General features: G+C 40.1%; 1 protein-coding gene across 7 annotated transcripts in view; it reads left to right on the forward strand.

Annotated features, from left to right (window-relative positions):
* Nucleotides 1-16,010, forward strand: part of LOC124142441 (tyrosine-protein phosphatase Lar-like) — a 483,544-nt gene that overhangs the window by 212,077 nt on the left and 255,457 nt on the right. Inside the window, exon 1 of one of the 7 annotated variants that reach the window (XM_046510983.2) lies at nucleotides 1,584-1,701. The exons of the other annotated variants lie outside the window; for them this stretch is intronic. The gene's annotated coding sequence lies outside the window, so the exon portion shown is untranslated. Of the gene's footprint in view, nucleotides 1-1,583; nucleotides 1,702-16,010 lie in introns of those variants that run through there. 7 annotated transcript variants of the gene reach the window in all.

Below are 16,010 nucleotides of genomic sequence, written 5' to 3' on the forward strand. Positions count from 1 at the left end.
GGGCACGGGTGGCCCAGTCGTCTAAGGCGCCGCGATTCCCTGTGCAGAGTTGCATCCCTTGGACACGCCAGAAACCTATGATTGTGGGTTCGAATCCCGGTTCGCCCCGATTATGTTTCTAGGTTTGTCAGCACCATACCAGTGGTCGTGGGTTTCACCGAAGTGGTAAACGTCTGAGACCTGCATCACTTCAGGCTTTCCTCCCACATTAAGCTGACACGCCGTGATATTACTGGAATACTGTTAAAAGCGGCATTAAACCCTACTCACTCACTCACTTATAGTTTACAAACAGTGTGGATGAAGATTTGATGTTGCTGGTATATTGCTGACTGATGATCACAATCACACACTCACACACTCACTCACTCAATACACTTGAACAACTAAACTGAATGCATCACATCTGTACTTTATGTAATCTTTTGTCTTTCATCATACATTTTTTATCTAGATCCAAGCCACTTGTTTTGATTCAGAAACCTTCTTGTTTCTGCAAATATCAAGCTGATCAATAGTAATTAAATGATCTCCACACTTAATGTATTGTTTTACTTGTTTATTGGGTACTGTGTGGCTAGAAATGACTTCAGTCTAAGTGGCTAGCATTAAAACTCAGCCGTTTCGGAAATCACGATTATAGATTTCAAGTCTCATCTATCTTCTGCTTTGAACTGTCACATCAAATTTGGTCCCCCATAGTGAGACCAAAGATGTGATAGAATTAGCGCACACAGTTTTCTCTTTCTACCAATATTTTTTTCATCGATCTCCAGCCAATGAATTTTGTTGCAGCTGAAATGATTCTGTCAATACAACATTTTGGGTTTTCAATCAGGTGTATTTTGAAGGTTGTGGGAAATTTGCATTTTGAGGAGACGGTAATTATTGGTTTGCATTTCAATAGTTTTGCTTGATGCCTCTGTAAAGAAATGGTTTCTGTCATGGGGTCTACATTTTTTCCATGTCAGAATTCAGCCGACCAATGAAAAGCCAGTATGAGTCACCATTTGCTTTGGTGAAAACGACAATTTGTCACCTGAGAATAAAAAAGGGAATTCAAATATAAGGCTTGAAATCAGATTGGACAAATTTGATACCCTTGTTCCAAACAGTCCTTGGAACAAAGCACTCTGCATCTGTCAAGATAGTGTTTCTGTTTTTATTGGATTAGATGGTTTTGAAAGATGACAGATTCTCATAATACCAGAAAAAATCCAATCAAATAACAATCCAGTATTATTAACATGTTTAGATCTATTTTATTGCTATGGGAAACTATGACTCAATTAGGTTTAAATGAGGTGTGATCCTATACCACTGTTTAGATTGATTCTCATGATGTCAATCACTGGACTGTGAGGTCCGGACTGGATTATTACAGACTGCTGTCATGTATCTGGAATATTGTTGCATGTGGCTTTAAACAACAGACAAACATAACTTGTTTCTTTAATGTAAATGTAATGATTCAGACTCTCGTGTATAATATAGGTTAGCCACTGACTGTTTCCTTCCTGATTATGAGAGAGCTGTCAAAGTTCTCTTGAGAGCCTGTGCGAAAGGATTTAGTATGTACATATCATTATGATATAGACGCAGCCAGTTATTGTTGAGGATGTCATGTACCCATAGGTGTAACCCAAGCTCAGTCACACCAGCTTAGATCTGTGTCCTCAGTGACCTTCACCACCACAATATGTAAGTCTGTTTTGGGTATATTTTACTTGTTTGTTGTTTATTGCTGCTCTCAGCAATATTCCAGCATTATGATGGTAATCTGTGAGTAATTAAGTCTGGACCAGATAATCCAGTGATTGACATCATGAGCATGGGATACAATGCCATGCATCAATCCCTGTTAGTTGCCTGTGACAACCATGGTTTGCAGAAGACCATTTATGACCCGGATCACTACAATTATGAAAAGGTATACAGTTGCTTTTGTTGGTGAATAGCCTGTGCCAAAATATTGTGGAGTCAAGTTGCCCAGTCATTTTTTCGTATTTATAATACATTTTGGTGTAAATATGTTGACTATTGTCAGCTTACCAGAAAAAAAGGTAGCTGACTGAGGTTTAAATTACCACTATCAGAATCATGACTGTACTACATACATAAACATGGTGTAAGTAAAATATTATCACACATGAGCAAGAGGTAATAACAGGTTTGGGGCTGGACAATCTTTGCACCATGAGTGGAGTTAGTAAAGCCATGCTAGAGTCTTTGAATACCAATTGAGAAAGGTTCCCAAACGTGATGACAGGTTGTTTAGACGTGCTTCAGTTAGTCATTAGACCTGGCTTGTAGCAAAGATGCAGGGATAGATAGCCTGAGATAAGTTGTGCACATCCACCTAGCAAGACCAGTGTTAGAAATTGGCACTAGTCCTGTTGTCCTTGCCAAAGTGCCCAATAGTTAAGGTACACTATGGACTAGTAGAAATTTGCCCTTTTTAGGGGTTTTGCTATATGTTATCATTATAAGGACTAGTGGGCTAAAACTGTTAGTTTCTATCGCTGAAGAACATCATTCCCCTCCACTGATGGGCTGGCACTTACTTTTACATGAGGAAGTTTAAGTGGAACATTAACACAAGTTTAGATTTTTAGGGAGAATAGGTTCACATTGCTTGAAATTGTCTTTTACAAGAGATTATGTCATTTACAAGGGATTGGGTGGCTGAACATTGTCACTCTGTGACCAAATGTGTGTCCGACCCTCAGAATCAGGCTCTACAGCCTCTGTGATGTGGTAGTTATGATCTTCACTCACTCATTCACGTTGGTCAAATTCACGTTAAGCTTTAACATGAATGTCTAGTTTTTCTTCAAGTGAAGAATATTGCTAAAAATGGCATACAAACTGTACTAACTTATATCTGAGATATCCTGAAATTGGATTCTGCTTAGGAGATAAGGCTTGGGTGACATCAAGCAATATCTACATTTTAGATAACGCTGCAATGAAATTGCATCCCAATGCTTTGCAGACCATTGTGACATCATTGGTTGCCATGACGTCGGCAAGCCTCAGAGTTTTTCCACTTTCATCAATTATGTTGATATATTTGATATCAAGAGACACTATATCCAAGCAGAATAGGTAACATTTAAAGTAGCATGATAACTAAACCTACTCCCCCAAGACTATGGCAGTGTCTGACACTGGAACAATTAAACATGACGGAACTGCCTTGAAATGCTTGGACGCAGTACACTGCGGCATTGAACTGATTCACTCATTACGATTTAAAAGTTTTCATTTGTATACAACTCCATTAAGCCTAATCAATGATTGCCACACCTTTCCAAGATGTTTGGGACGATTAACGGATCAGGTCCAGAGACTATTTCATACCTTGCTATCACATACCGTTAAAGGATGCACGCCTCATCGCACCGATGCAGTGTTGATGGTGAGAGGTTGATTGTGGCTGAGAATTAGTCAGGAAAACGTTTATTGATTGAAATTGTGTCCACCTGACCAGGCAAGAATAGCTCATGGTCAGTCGGTCATTGGATGAACACAGACTCCACACTTATTGAATAAACATCGTTTATGGAGCTTGAAAACGGAAACTGTGACTTGGTGTGATAGGGTTGGATAGTCGGCTTGGTTCCTGATTGTGGATGGATCCCTGACGGGGGGGATGATACGAATGCTATGGTGAGTCATGATACATAAGCGATGAGCTCTCATTAATAGTGTATGGATGTCATAATGCCTGGATACCAACCTGCCTGGTAAAAAGAGTTCTTCTTTCTTATACTGCAGGAATGTTAAAGGCAGCACATGAATCTTCCAAATATTTAAAATGATATGAAAATTTACCTTTTGTTTCCTTTGGATTTGACTGCCAATTTTCGATTGTCTTTGAGAAGTTTGTTAGAGCCTGGGATTAAAACCCAGCTGATCCTGATAAGGGAGGCAACTCTGTAGTAGTAAGTAACTCTGCATGGCAGATAGCAGCACTGTGGATCAGATCGTCACTCATGACTCTACAATTTGTATGACAAAGTCTGAACCCTTAATTGTGAACATCCGTTCAAGAATTGGTCGAAATAGGTGACTCACAGGATTGGGTGTCAGGTTTGCTGACTTGCTGACTTGCTCCTAGTTGTGTAGATCAATACTCTTGATGTCAGTCACTGGATTGTCTGGTCTGATTACAGACTGATATCAAGTATTAAACAACAAACACAAAAAACAATGTCTGAGACTAGACACTGAGAAGAATCAAGAAGTGCTGCTTTCTGTGTGGTAAGTGTTCTTTGTTCAACCATCTCAGCATGATTTCCTTCAGAAAGTCAAATGATTTCATTGAAGATAACTACTAATTCATACTTCTGTATTAGGGTTGGGATGAGTCCAAATTTACTACCCAGGTAACCACACCCCTACTTCCCGACCCTACCCGAGTACCCACTGTTGGTGTCAACAGATAGACCTGTACAAAATGTCTGATTGGGAATAGTTTGACAGTAGCCCTGGCAGAATGTATTTAGATACACGTATAAAACGATGTGGTCATGCATACACTGAAGTTGACTGATGTTTTAGCTTTGTTCAAACATATATAAGTCAGAAGGAACTTGTTCATAGTCATTAAGAAATGTGAACATAAGAGACTTAAAATTGTTGTGTAACCATGTAGTTATGTAGTGAATATTTGTCATGAAACAATATATCACGTGACTAACCCCGGGTCCGGGTAGCCCTGTGGGTACCCGGGTCCTACTCAGTACCCACCCGACCCGAGTACCCAAGTTACCCGTCCCAGCCCTATTCTGTATCAACTACTCTAATAGGCATTGTTATTTTCCAGCATTTTCCATCATAAATTCAATCTTTTACAAATGTAGTTTGAAAGTGCCAGTGTCATTTTGAGACAAACGTCCTATTCTTCTGCCTTCAATGTATGTGATGTCTAATGGCAGAGTCATCTTGTTTATTGTTTTTAAACCGAAAATAATAACATCATATCATTGAAAAATCAATCTCTTCATCCTCGGCAAATCCATGCAACTGTATAATGTGCGACTTAACATTCATCGTTGTGCTGGAAAGGAGATGAAAAAGCCATGACGGAAGATGAATTCTGTATGTAAATGCTTCCATAGCCGACGGCAGAAGAAGTTCCTGCTCAACGATATTGTCGTTGAATAACGAGGCCACTCAGCTTAAGCAGCACATTGCCATCACTAACCTATGATTTTGTCTTCAATTACAGCACAGTCTGATCATGGACTGGGTAGCTTGGCACATTGGAGAAGTATTTGCCCCATCTGTCTTAGTCCGGGCCTAGTCCACTTAGTACGGCAGTGGCAGCCATTTTGGCGATTTGTCACATGGAGATGTATTGGACAAACATAGGGCTGTAATGGATTGTCAATCCTTAGTTGCAGCCGTGTCTTTTGTACAAGCACGTATCGATGGCATTGCATGATTGTCCATTTTGTCCACTCTCCTTTCAAAAGAGCATGATTGTGTTTGATTCACCTCTTTGTTTCACGTTATCGCCATATTTAAAATCCGACTTGACAGGTCCTTTACCATTTATCAGTTCATGAAAAAAACAAAGAACTGTTAGATTTGAAAGTGCATTAATATGTCTCATGTAATTGATGATATGATTAATAAGCATGCAGGTTAATTACCATATCTTTACTGAATGAACGTTTGTGATGGTATTATTTCGACATTAGAATGGTATTTATTCAGACATTTGTGATAGTATTTATTATACTACTCAACATATGAGTGTCCAGGCAGGGCCGAAATGTGACTGATCGCTGGGAGAAGTTGTCTAACAAATAGCATTTAATATTGCCTTGGAACTGACCCGATTTCAGCATCATTACAAATGATAAGTAATTTATACACCGTCCACTTAAGCTGTATAAGCTTTGTAACAGTATGAAATATGTCAGTATCCCTATCAAAAGTCGTATGGATTAGAGATTTATGAATCATGGCATGGTATAATGAGGTAGGCCAGTGATGTATGTACTTCTCTGATGCAGATTTTCAGAGTTTGAGTAACAATACCACTGTTTGTGAATTCATATTTAATCTTACCATGAAATGGCAGCTGTTGAGGTTGTGTAAACCTGTGTCTATGTTTTAAAATTATTACAGATGAACCTTTGTCGTGAGTGCATCAAATATACATGAGCCTGAGTCCAGTACAGGAGACATTCTACCCTTCTGCGGTTACCATAGACACTGTTTAAAAGTCAGCCTGTCAAATCAATATTATTTGCAGCATTTTTAAGACTTACTCTGGTAACCCACAGTGGTGGCAGTGATAATGCTTTTGAATTGCAAATAAGTTGAACATCGTGCCAGGGACAGGATTCATCATAGCTAGCTGCGGGGACTGTGGGTGGAGGGTTTCATTTGCTGCAGGATATTATACACAAGGATTTATCAGCTTGGTGAGTTTGTAAAACCGCGCTGTTTCTCTGTGATGTTTGTCTGCTTACATTGTATCTCTTGTGGCGCTGACAGATCCAGAGGGTCGGGGTTGCAGAGGGTGCACATCCACCTCTTTTCAGATATCTTACGTTAACCACGTCCTCACCCTCACCCCTGGGTATCATGTGCACACAACCCCCCATTTTGCAAAATCCTCGATCAGGCTCTGTGTTGTGTTTAGAAATGGCTTTCCCTTGGCTTATGTTGCGTGGACGTAGAATAATTGCAAATAATTTTGAAGTATGAAGGTTTCCAGAAGGTTTTTTGAATCATGCATGCAAACAACATATGCATCATGGGAAGGGCTTTTGCTGGAGGCAGATAACCTTTAGATATTTCATAAGCATTTCTATTTGTATTATGAATTTCTCTTTATCATTAATTAATTTAAAATTCTTGAGGATCTGTGGGTGGTTGGTAAGTAATATGGATATCTGCCTGAAATCACCAAATCTGAAACACCTGTAATTTTTATCTTTCTCTGAAGTAGGGTTCACTTTGTAATGATTACTTTCTTTGTAAATTAATGAATTATGTATGAATGTTGTTGCTGTCTTTTTAAAAAAAATCTTCTTTTTTCTCTCCGGCTGTTGCCAAGCTTTTAAAAAACACCATTGCAGTGAACTGGTACTATTTTAAGATGAATCAGTCAGTCTGAGTGTATATTGTGAGTCTTTGAAATCCAGTTATCGGGATGTGTAGGATTTGTGTGCTGATCGTGAGATACAGAGGTCCTTACCAGGTATCGATGTGTACCTACATCATTTCGAGGAGCCACTTGGGTCGTTGCTTCATGGGGAGGTAGCCTCATAGTCAAAATTGGCCTGATTAGCTTGTTGTGATTCTCAGGTGGTTTGCATCGATATACCATTAGTTCATTGCAAACTCTGCCAGGTCATTTGTCTTGATCAGACAGGAATGGTTACGGAAATGGCTAATGGAAAACCTTGGTATTGATCGAGAGGGCTGGAAAAGGGCTGCACAGGATGGTGAGCATTGACATGGAGTGGGTCGGGAGGGGTGATGGGGGAGGGATGTCTGGGAGGCTGGTAGGGGGGTGGAGGATGGGGAACTAGGCATTTGGGGGACTTTCTGTAGCATGGCAGTGGCAGATCGAAGGTTGGACATACAAAGGAGCTGGACTGTGGTGGGTTATATATAAGACATTCATTTGTTGTGTCGAGGATTAAAGTTGATGAGGGTTTGTTGGGATGGTTTGATATCTACTGGCATAGTGAGGGGTGGGTGGATGCTCTTTCTGTTTCGAGGTTAATGGTTGGGTATTGGATGGACAGTCAATCCGACTACCAATATTGGGGTACCTGGAGGAAAGCCAGTCTGTGAATGTGGGGCTTCTTGTGGACAATCTGACTGTCAATGTGAGGCATCTTGTGGACAATCTGACCGTCAGTGTAGGGCTTCTTGTGGACAATCTGACTGTCATTGTGAGGCATCTTGTGGACAATCTGACTGTCAGTGTTGGGCTTCTTGTGGACAATCCGACTGTCAGTGTAGGGCATCGTTTTGACAATCTGACTGTCAATGCAGGGCGTCTTGTGGACAATCTGACTGTCAATGCAGGGCTTCTTGTGGACAGTCTGACTGTCAATGCAGGGCTTCTTGTGGACAATCTGACTGTCAATGCAGGGCTTCTTGTGGATATTGTGACTGTCAATGCAGGGCTTCTTGTGGACAATCTGACTGTCAATGCAGGGCGTCTTGTGGACAATCTGACTGTCAATGCAGGGCTTCTTGTGGACAATCTGACTGTCAATGCAGGGCTTCTTGTGGACATTGTGACTGTCAATGCAGGGCTTCTTCTGGACATTGTGACTGTGTTAAAGATGCCCTTCATTGACAATCTGACTTTTGGGGCATTGGATGAAATGGTAAAGAATATGGTGATCAGTAATTAGGACTGCCAATGAAAGGGTATTGGACCGACTTGAGCATAGTGTCTGAGGCATGGTAGTTGGTTGATAGTTTTGCAGGCAGATGGGTTAAGTTGAAAGTCCCCTTTGTGAAGTAGGTGTCCGACAAAGGCATGCATTATGCACTAGCTCAGATGATTAGAGGTGGATGTTCAGCAACGTTCTGTAGGTTAGTTGGAGGAACGTCTATGTGTTGGGTTCCTTTGATTAGAACTGTGGATGATTGTGAGGCAGAGATAGTGAAGGTTATCTGACACATTGTAGGTGTTGGTGAATGAGTATGTCAGGCTGATAAGTTGGTGAAGAAGGTGCTGGACATAATATTGAGAAGGGCAGGCACAGAGATGAATGGTTTAAATGCATAGAAGTAGTGATAAATAAGTATTTCTCAAATGATTGGGGGCATGGGTGGCCCAGTCATCTGGCTGTGTAGAATCTGGGTTAATAATATGGGTTTGAATCCATGTTCGCCTCAGTTGTGTTTCTTGATTTGTCAGAACCAAACCTGTCCTTATGGGTTTCACCAAAGTGGTAAATGTCTGAGACTTTCACCATTGTGGTCTTCACTCCCACATCAGGGGCGGTCGGGTAGCCTAGTGGTTAAAGCGTTCGCTCGTCACACCGAAGACCCGGGTTCGATTCCAGACATGGGTACAATGTGTGAAGCCCATTTTTGGTGTCCCCCGCCGTGATATTGCTGGAATATTGCTAAAAGCGGCGTAAAACCATACTAACTCACTCAATCACTCACTCACTCCTACATCAAACTTACGAGCCTGGAATACTGTTGAAAGCAGTGTTAAACCCAACTCTTTTACTCTCTCCTCGAATAATTGTAATAGGATACCTATATCAATCATTCATCATGCTTCATTTAACCTGCTTCTGCAGTTTTGCAACAATAAGAATTGATAAACATGTTTTGATGTAGGATTGTAAGGCATTAATATAGTTGGTGCCATGACACAAAGGGTCTTTTGGATGAAATCATAGTAAGTCTTTCTTTACATCTGTTTCCAAAATCTTCAGATGTCTTCGATCGAGCCATGAATAATTCGGAGCGAAAGATCATGTTCTGTTGGTAACCTTTAACCTTTAATTGCAATGGTGGCCTTGTTTGGACGAGAAGGAAAATTATCGTTTTGTCAACTGAATCTTTTTCTCATCATGACAATTGTTAATTCGGGTTCATTTAATTTCTTCCCCCTTCATTCAGCCTTGATTGAGAATGGATTTGTCAGTATTTTCTTAAAGAAGAACATTTGGTTAGCACAACATGACCTTTTCGGGTTGTGTGGTGTTCTTATCAACATGGAACAATTCAGCAGGAAGGTATTTACTTTGCTTTTATAGACATCATGCAGAAGCACCATCAACTCCTCCTACATTCACAACATCGTCGTCTCCCATTCTCGCTCCCCACCTCCACCGCACCAAGCTTATTTGCTCCATTTATTCATTTCCCAACTCTGTCATTGCAAAATTGATTTTGTCATCGAGTGTAAACTACATGTTTATGAAATAAATAGCTGAAGCATTGGATGATGTCTTGCGGAGTTAGGCTGATGAATGTTGGGAGCTGGTAATGCGGAATGTGACGTAAATCTATCGCTAGACTGGAGGGGATGGGGCTGAGAAGAAGGCTGTTTCTCGAGATCTCTATTGATTCCATTGAGGTCAATGGCGATACTAAAACATCGCCAGTGGAAGTCCATCGCTAGAGGGCGCTGTTCGATGATGGGGGCTGTCGGGGTTAGGCCAATAACTGAATATGATTTTCTGGTCAGGATTGAATTTATCCTGGTGTATGGGTTTAATACTGTGTCACATAAGAAGACAATATCTCAGCTTGGTCTATCCGGCGGCATCTTCTTCTTTACTTAATGCAAACGATGGGAATATGGCAAAATGAGGTGAAGAGGTTTTCCACTTTGTTTGATGTTGGCCATCAAGTTGTTTTCTGTGAATATATGAATATAAAGCTTCACTTACCAGGTGAAAGTGTTTCTGTGGTGTATTTGTGCAAATAGATTTTTCTGCTTGTTCGTTATGATTTAATAGATGTTTTGGCTCTGTGAGAGAACCTGTTGTATTATATGTATATGCTGGTAAGAATTGTTGATTTATTTGAAATGTTTGTTATGCATTTACTGGTAAAGATAAAAGTCCATGTTTAATTCCTTCCAGACTTGATTGTTCACTGGCTGCCGTTGTATTGGCAAAAGAATTGCTGAGTGCCATGTTGTGCAACGAACGCTTGCTTTTTTATGTGAATTGTCTGCGTGATCAGAGCTTCTGGTAGAGAAGGACAGAGCTTACCCTTTCGCGAATACCTGGTCTCATCACTGATTTTCGATGGTCCATTCATTGTTTTGGCTTTTACATCTAATTTCATCTGTTTCGGGAGATAATTGAGACTGGTTAATCTCTGGAGTTGACGTGTTTATGTTTCCATATGTATAATGGGGCAAAGTCATTCTTTGTGTCTTTTGCCCAATTATTCATATAGTTACGTCATGCCATGATAGTTTAACTGTAGTCTTATGAAAAGATCAGCTTTTCTTTAACTTCTTTTGAGTAGTAAACAATATTCCTTTGCAGTGCTTCCAGAGTGCTACTTCACAGTATACTGTTTGTGTTGATGATTATATACTTCTCAAAATAAATTAAGAACACCCACAATTGGAAGGCTGTGTTGCAATACCCATCATCCATGGACCCGTGAAGATTCCGGGGTAGAATAGGTCTTCAGCAACCCATACTTGCCGTAAAAGGCGACTATGCTTGTCATAAGAGGCGACTGACGGGATCGGGTGGTCAGGCTCGCTGACTTGGTTGATACATGTCATCGATCCCAATTGCGTGGATCGATGCTCATGATGTCAATCACTGGATTGTCTGGTCCAGACTCGATTATTTTACAGACCGCCGTCATATAGCTGGAATATTGCTGAGTGCGGCGTTAAACAACAAACAAACAAAACCCATCATCCATGACATTGTGACAGTATAATGTTTGTGTTGGTGATGTATTTTCTACACAATTCTCAGTTCAACCTTGGAACCATTGTAACTCCTTTCTAGGTATCTGAATTATTAATGTAAAAAATGCTGTTTAAACAGTGTATCACATTACATCTACTTTGTTTTTGTGCAAATATCAAATGTCAGCAAATAATCGCACATTGTCCTGTACAAGGACCATTAATTTCTCAAACTCAGAAATATTGTGTCTGACAGTTTTGTAGATTCATCTAGTTGAACTTAGATGACATGTATATTTTTGCTCCTTTGCAACATCACCTGTTCATACATTATTGTTTCTGTATGAACACTTTGATATAACTGGAATACTGTTGAGAGTGGCATAAAACCAAACTCACTCACTCACTCACTCACTCACTCGGAAACATTTTCTGTTCTTCCATTCCAATGATTCCTTGTGTTTCACTCTCTGATTCTTGTTTCAAAAATGGTAGAGTCCTTAAATGTAATTATGTTTAGCCAAAGAACCTTCGAATAACCTTTAATGCTGAGAAAGAATTACGGTGCCCTTTCTCAGATCTGATCTGAAGTCATAAATCTATATGGAGTGAATCTTTGTTAAAGTTCATGGTTCACCCCAACACTGCTTTTCAGTTTCAATCACCTAGACTCTTGGGATGCATATATTTGATGTATACCGCAATAGCCAGCAGTTGTACTGGTACTGACTGTGCTTGTTGAGAATCTGAGGCTGGCAGACCATTTTGATTTTGGGTTGAATTTTTTATTGAGGATTATTTCCTTTCTTCTGCAGATCAAATTTTGTTTTCCATCAGAGTAACAAATAAAAGTATGAATTAACAGTCCCATGGTGTGGGCCAAGTTGGCGCCAATGGTTTTGATTGGTAGAGTGTCAATTGAAGCCTCACTCTAATTCGAAATGGTCTTTTTCAAACTCTTATTTTTGCATCAGGCAGTTATGTGTTTAAACAAATGGACCAATAATACTTCTTCCTTCTTTGTTGTGTTGGATTACAGTTAAGTTGGGTTGCTTTTTTTTATGTCCCTGACCCCTCCTATCAAGGTCAAATGATTGTTCCCCAAGGGAACTTGATTGCAAGTGTTCTTTGCTTTTCTGAATAGTGCTTGGCAGTCAGCATCCTTACATCTTTGAATCTGTTGTTGCCTTGGCATTAAATCTAAGTATGAAAAGGGTGAGGGTTCTCATTCCCTTGAGTTAAGATACAGGACAGTGTTGCTGTTGTGACATTGATGGTGATGTTCTGCACAGAATGGTGCCAGAGAGTATATGTCAGGGTTCAGAAACTCAGTTACCAAGCTGTCAGTGTCAGAGTAAAATTAGATTTAAAAAGAGACAGTACAAGCTTCGGTTCACGTTGTCAAGTAGCTGGATATAGGTCATGATTTGCTCGACTTGGGATGGACTTTGTTACAATGTATGAAATTTTTAAATTGTATTTTTTTATTAATTTAAAGTCGCAAGTCTAAATATCTGATTGTGGGTATGCTAGTTTTTGTTTCTTGAAGACGAGTTGATATTTTATTGTAGAGTTTGTTGACGGTTGATAATGCCTATGGTTGACAATGCCTACAAAAAGGCCCTATCATCTGTGCTAAATATACAGAATTTTTAAAAATCATTAGTTTACAGTGTCATTACATTATCTGTTACATCATTCGTATAATCCTTTATTCCTGTTGGTTGGGATCCTCTATTATGGATGTGTGAGACACAGTTTATTATGGGACCCCATGAAGATCAGGGTTAGAATTGGTCTTCAGCAACCAATGCTTTACGTAAGAGGTGACTAACAGGATCGGGTGGTCAGACTCGCTGATTTGGATGATGCATGTCAGCATGTCAGCATGTCCCAGTTGTAGAGATCAATGTTCATGATGTCAATCACTGGATTGTCTGGTCCAGACTCACTTATTTACAGACTGCAATTATCACAAGTCTCGCGACAAGTAATATCCAGAATCCACAGTTATCACAAGTCTGCAAGTCCATATCAAGTAACATCCAGAATCCACAGTTATCACAGGTCGCAAGTCCATATCAAGTAACGTCCAGAATACACAGTTATCACAAGTCCACAAGTCCACGAGAAGTAACACAGGGTTCACAATTATCTTAGTCCATGACAAGTATATTACAGGAAGGACGAGTGACATTTCAAGAGTGAGTGAGTTAAAATTTAACGTTGCATCAGCATTATTTCAACTATATAGCGATGTCATTTCAAGAAAATTACAAGAACATTCCCACTTTCTCAGCAAGATGTAGGCGGACATAAATTTACATGGCTGAAACTATTTTTCAACTTTGCCCCCAGAAACCTTCCCAGCTACCATTTATGAGAGCTGTTTCTGTGTTGTAGTGTGCTGATCATCCAGTGCTAACATGCTCCATGTGAGCTTGTGGATTGATGGAACTGATTGATGTATGTACAACACACAAATCATCTATTATGTATTCCTTGAGGTAATAGGTATGTGTTGTAATGGCCGCGGACACATTTTCTGTTTGAACTGGAGGGTGAATGAGGTGCTGTCTAAATGTAACATTGCTCGGAGCAGGATGGGCAGAGACATATTTATTGATGGCCGTAAAGCTCGAGAGGGTGGTTTGGTTCTGTTTCTCCAGGTCGAGGCAAGACTTCTTTGAGGATGGACGCTCTATTTGTCTAAGTGACACATTGGGGACATGAGTTTGTATTGATTCTGTGGTAGGATTTGTACTTCATTGTTGAAGTGTAGAGGATGCATAATGTATAGTGGGCAATCGGGTAGCCTTCTGGTTGGGGCCTTTGTAAACAGGGGTTTGAATCTGAGCTTTGGTACGATGTGTGTTGCCTTTCCTGGTGTCTTGTGTCATGATGTTGTAATATTGCTTACAGCAGCATAGAATCATGCTCACTCACTCGCTCACTCACTCACTCACTCACTCACTCACTCATCTGTGAAGATAGGGGTTAAAATAGCTCTTCAGCAACCCATTCTTGCCATTAAAGGCGACTATGCTTGTAAGAGGCGAGTAACAGGATCAGGTGGTCAGGCTCGATGACTTGGTTGATGCATATCATTGTATCCCAATTGCATGGATTGATGCTCATGATATCAGTCACTGGATTGTCTGGTCCAGACTTGATTATTGACAGACCGTTGTCATAGAGCTGGAATATTGTTGAGTGCAGCATTAACAACATACAAACAAACTAACAAACAAACTAACAAACAAACAAACACTCACTATCTTGGTGAAGGAGAAGATTTATTCATCTGGACATTGTAGGGGGTGGGATGGTGGAGTGTGTCCCCAAACCTCTGCCCCAAGTATGTTTTGTTTGTTTGTTTGTTGTTTAACGCCGCACTCAGCAATATTCCAGCTATATGACGGCGGTCTGTAAATAATCGAGTCTAGACCAGAGGATCCAGTGATTAACATCATGAGCATCGATCCACGTACTTGTAGGCAAGGGTTGCTACACCCTGGCGCGATATGGCTGCTGTGCTGCTGTAAGGAGATTTTCTCACCTACTCTCACTGCAATGTAAACCTTTGATGCTGTGCCCCATAGCTTCATGTACTTGCTCAACGGACACAGTTGTGCACACCGGAGCCAAGTGGGTGGTGTGTCTAAATGCAGGTATATAACAGGATAGTTTTTAATAAGTTCAAGCATACAGATAAACAGACAATATCAGTTTGTAATCATTCCGTGTTTGACTTTGTTATTGAAATGTGAGGAAAAACTCTTGTCTAAAAAGCTAAATTGAAATTCTTCAAAGCTGCATATTGCTTGCCAGTTTGGTGTCATTCATGTGCCATGCTGTACATATTACAACAATTCAAATGAAAGGATTTGTTTTGTTGTCCAAATCAATAGCCATCCCATCATTCTTGAATCAACTGATTTCAATCCCTCCTTGCTAATTTAATTTTATCAAAACTATTATTCCAAAAGCATGTTTTTCAGCCTTAGGCATGTTGTAGAAACCAACAAAAGCTATCTGTCCTTTGTTGAAAAGAATAGACAGCCGATGGACATCGCCGACAACAATGGTGCAGCAGAGCAGTTTCACCTCGCTATCGGTTGCTTTTGTCTTCACAGTGTCCAGCTTCACCATCACTGAGCATGAATCATACCCACAAACTGGCCTTTGTTTAAGTCTAGTTCAACATCTCCAGCTGCACTGAAATACTGGTCTGCCCATGGTGAAATAATAATGAGAGGGAATGATCTCATTTCATATTTCATTATACTGAATGACGTTACACTCTGTTTGATGAAACCCCCTCGTTAGCGTCACATTGAAATAACCTTTCAGGGTTGTAGACACCATTTTGGGAATTGATTTTGTGAAGGTCTGAATATATTGGATTTACACGATGAAAGGTTCAAATGAGCCTGAATTCTAATTGATAGTGACTCAGGAATTGTTCGCTGAAAATGTAAAGTTGATTTTGGAATATGTTTTGGATGGTAATAGGAATTCTAGATATGAAATTATTCGATCATTTTGCTTACGGGGTATAAACAATTTCAATAGTTTTTGCTTTTAATTTTTGTTTAAATATGTATTTTCG

Source organism: Haliotis rufescens, unplaced genomic scaffold (genome assembly GCF_023055435.1).
Source record: "Haliotis rufescens isolate VD_foot unplaced genomic scaffold, xgHalRufe1.0.p SCAF_2, whole genome shotgun sequence".
In the NCBI taxonomy this organism is placed as follows: Eukaryota; Metazoa; Mollusca; class Gastropoda; order Lepetellida; family Haliotidae; genus Haliotis; species Haliotis rufescens.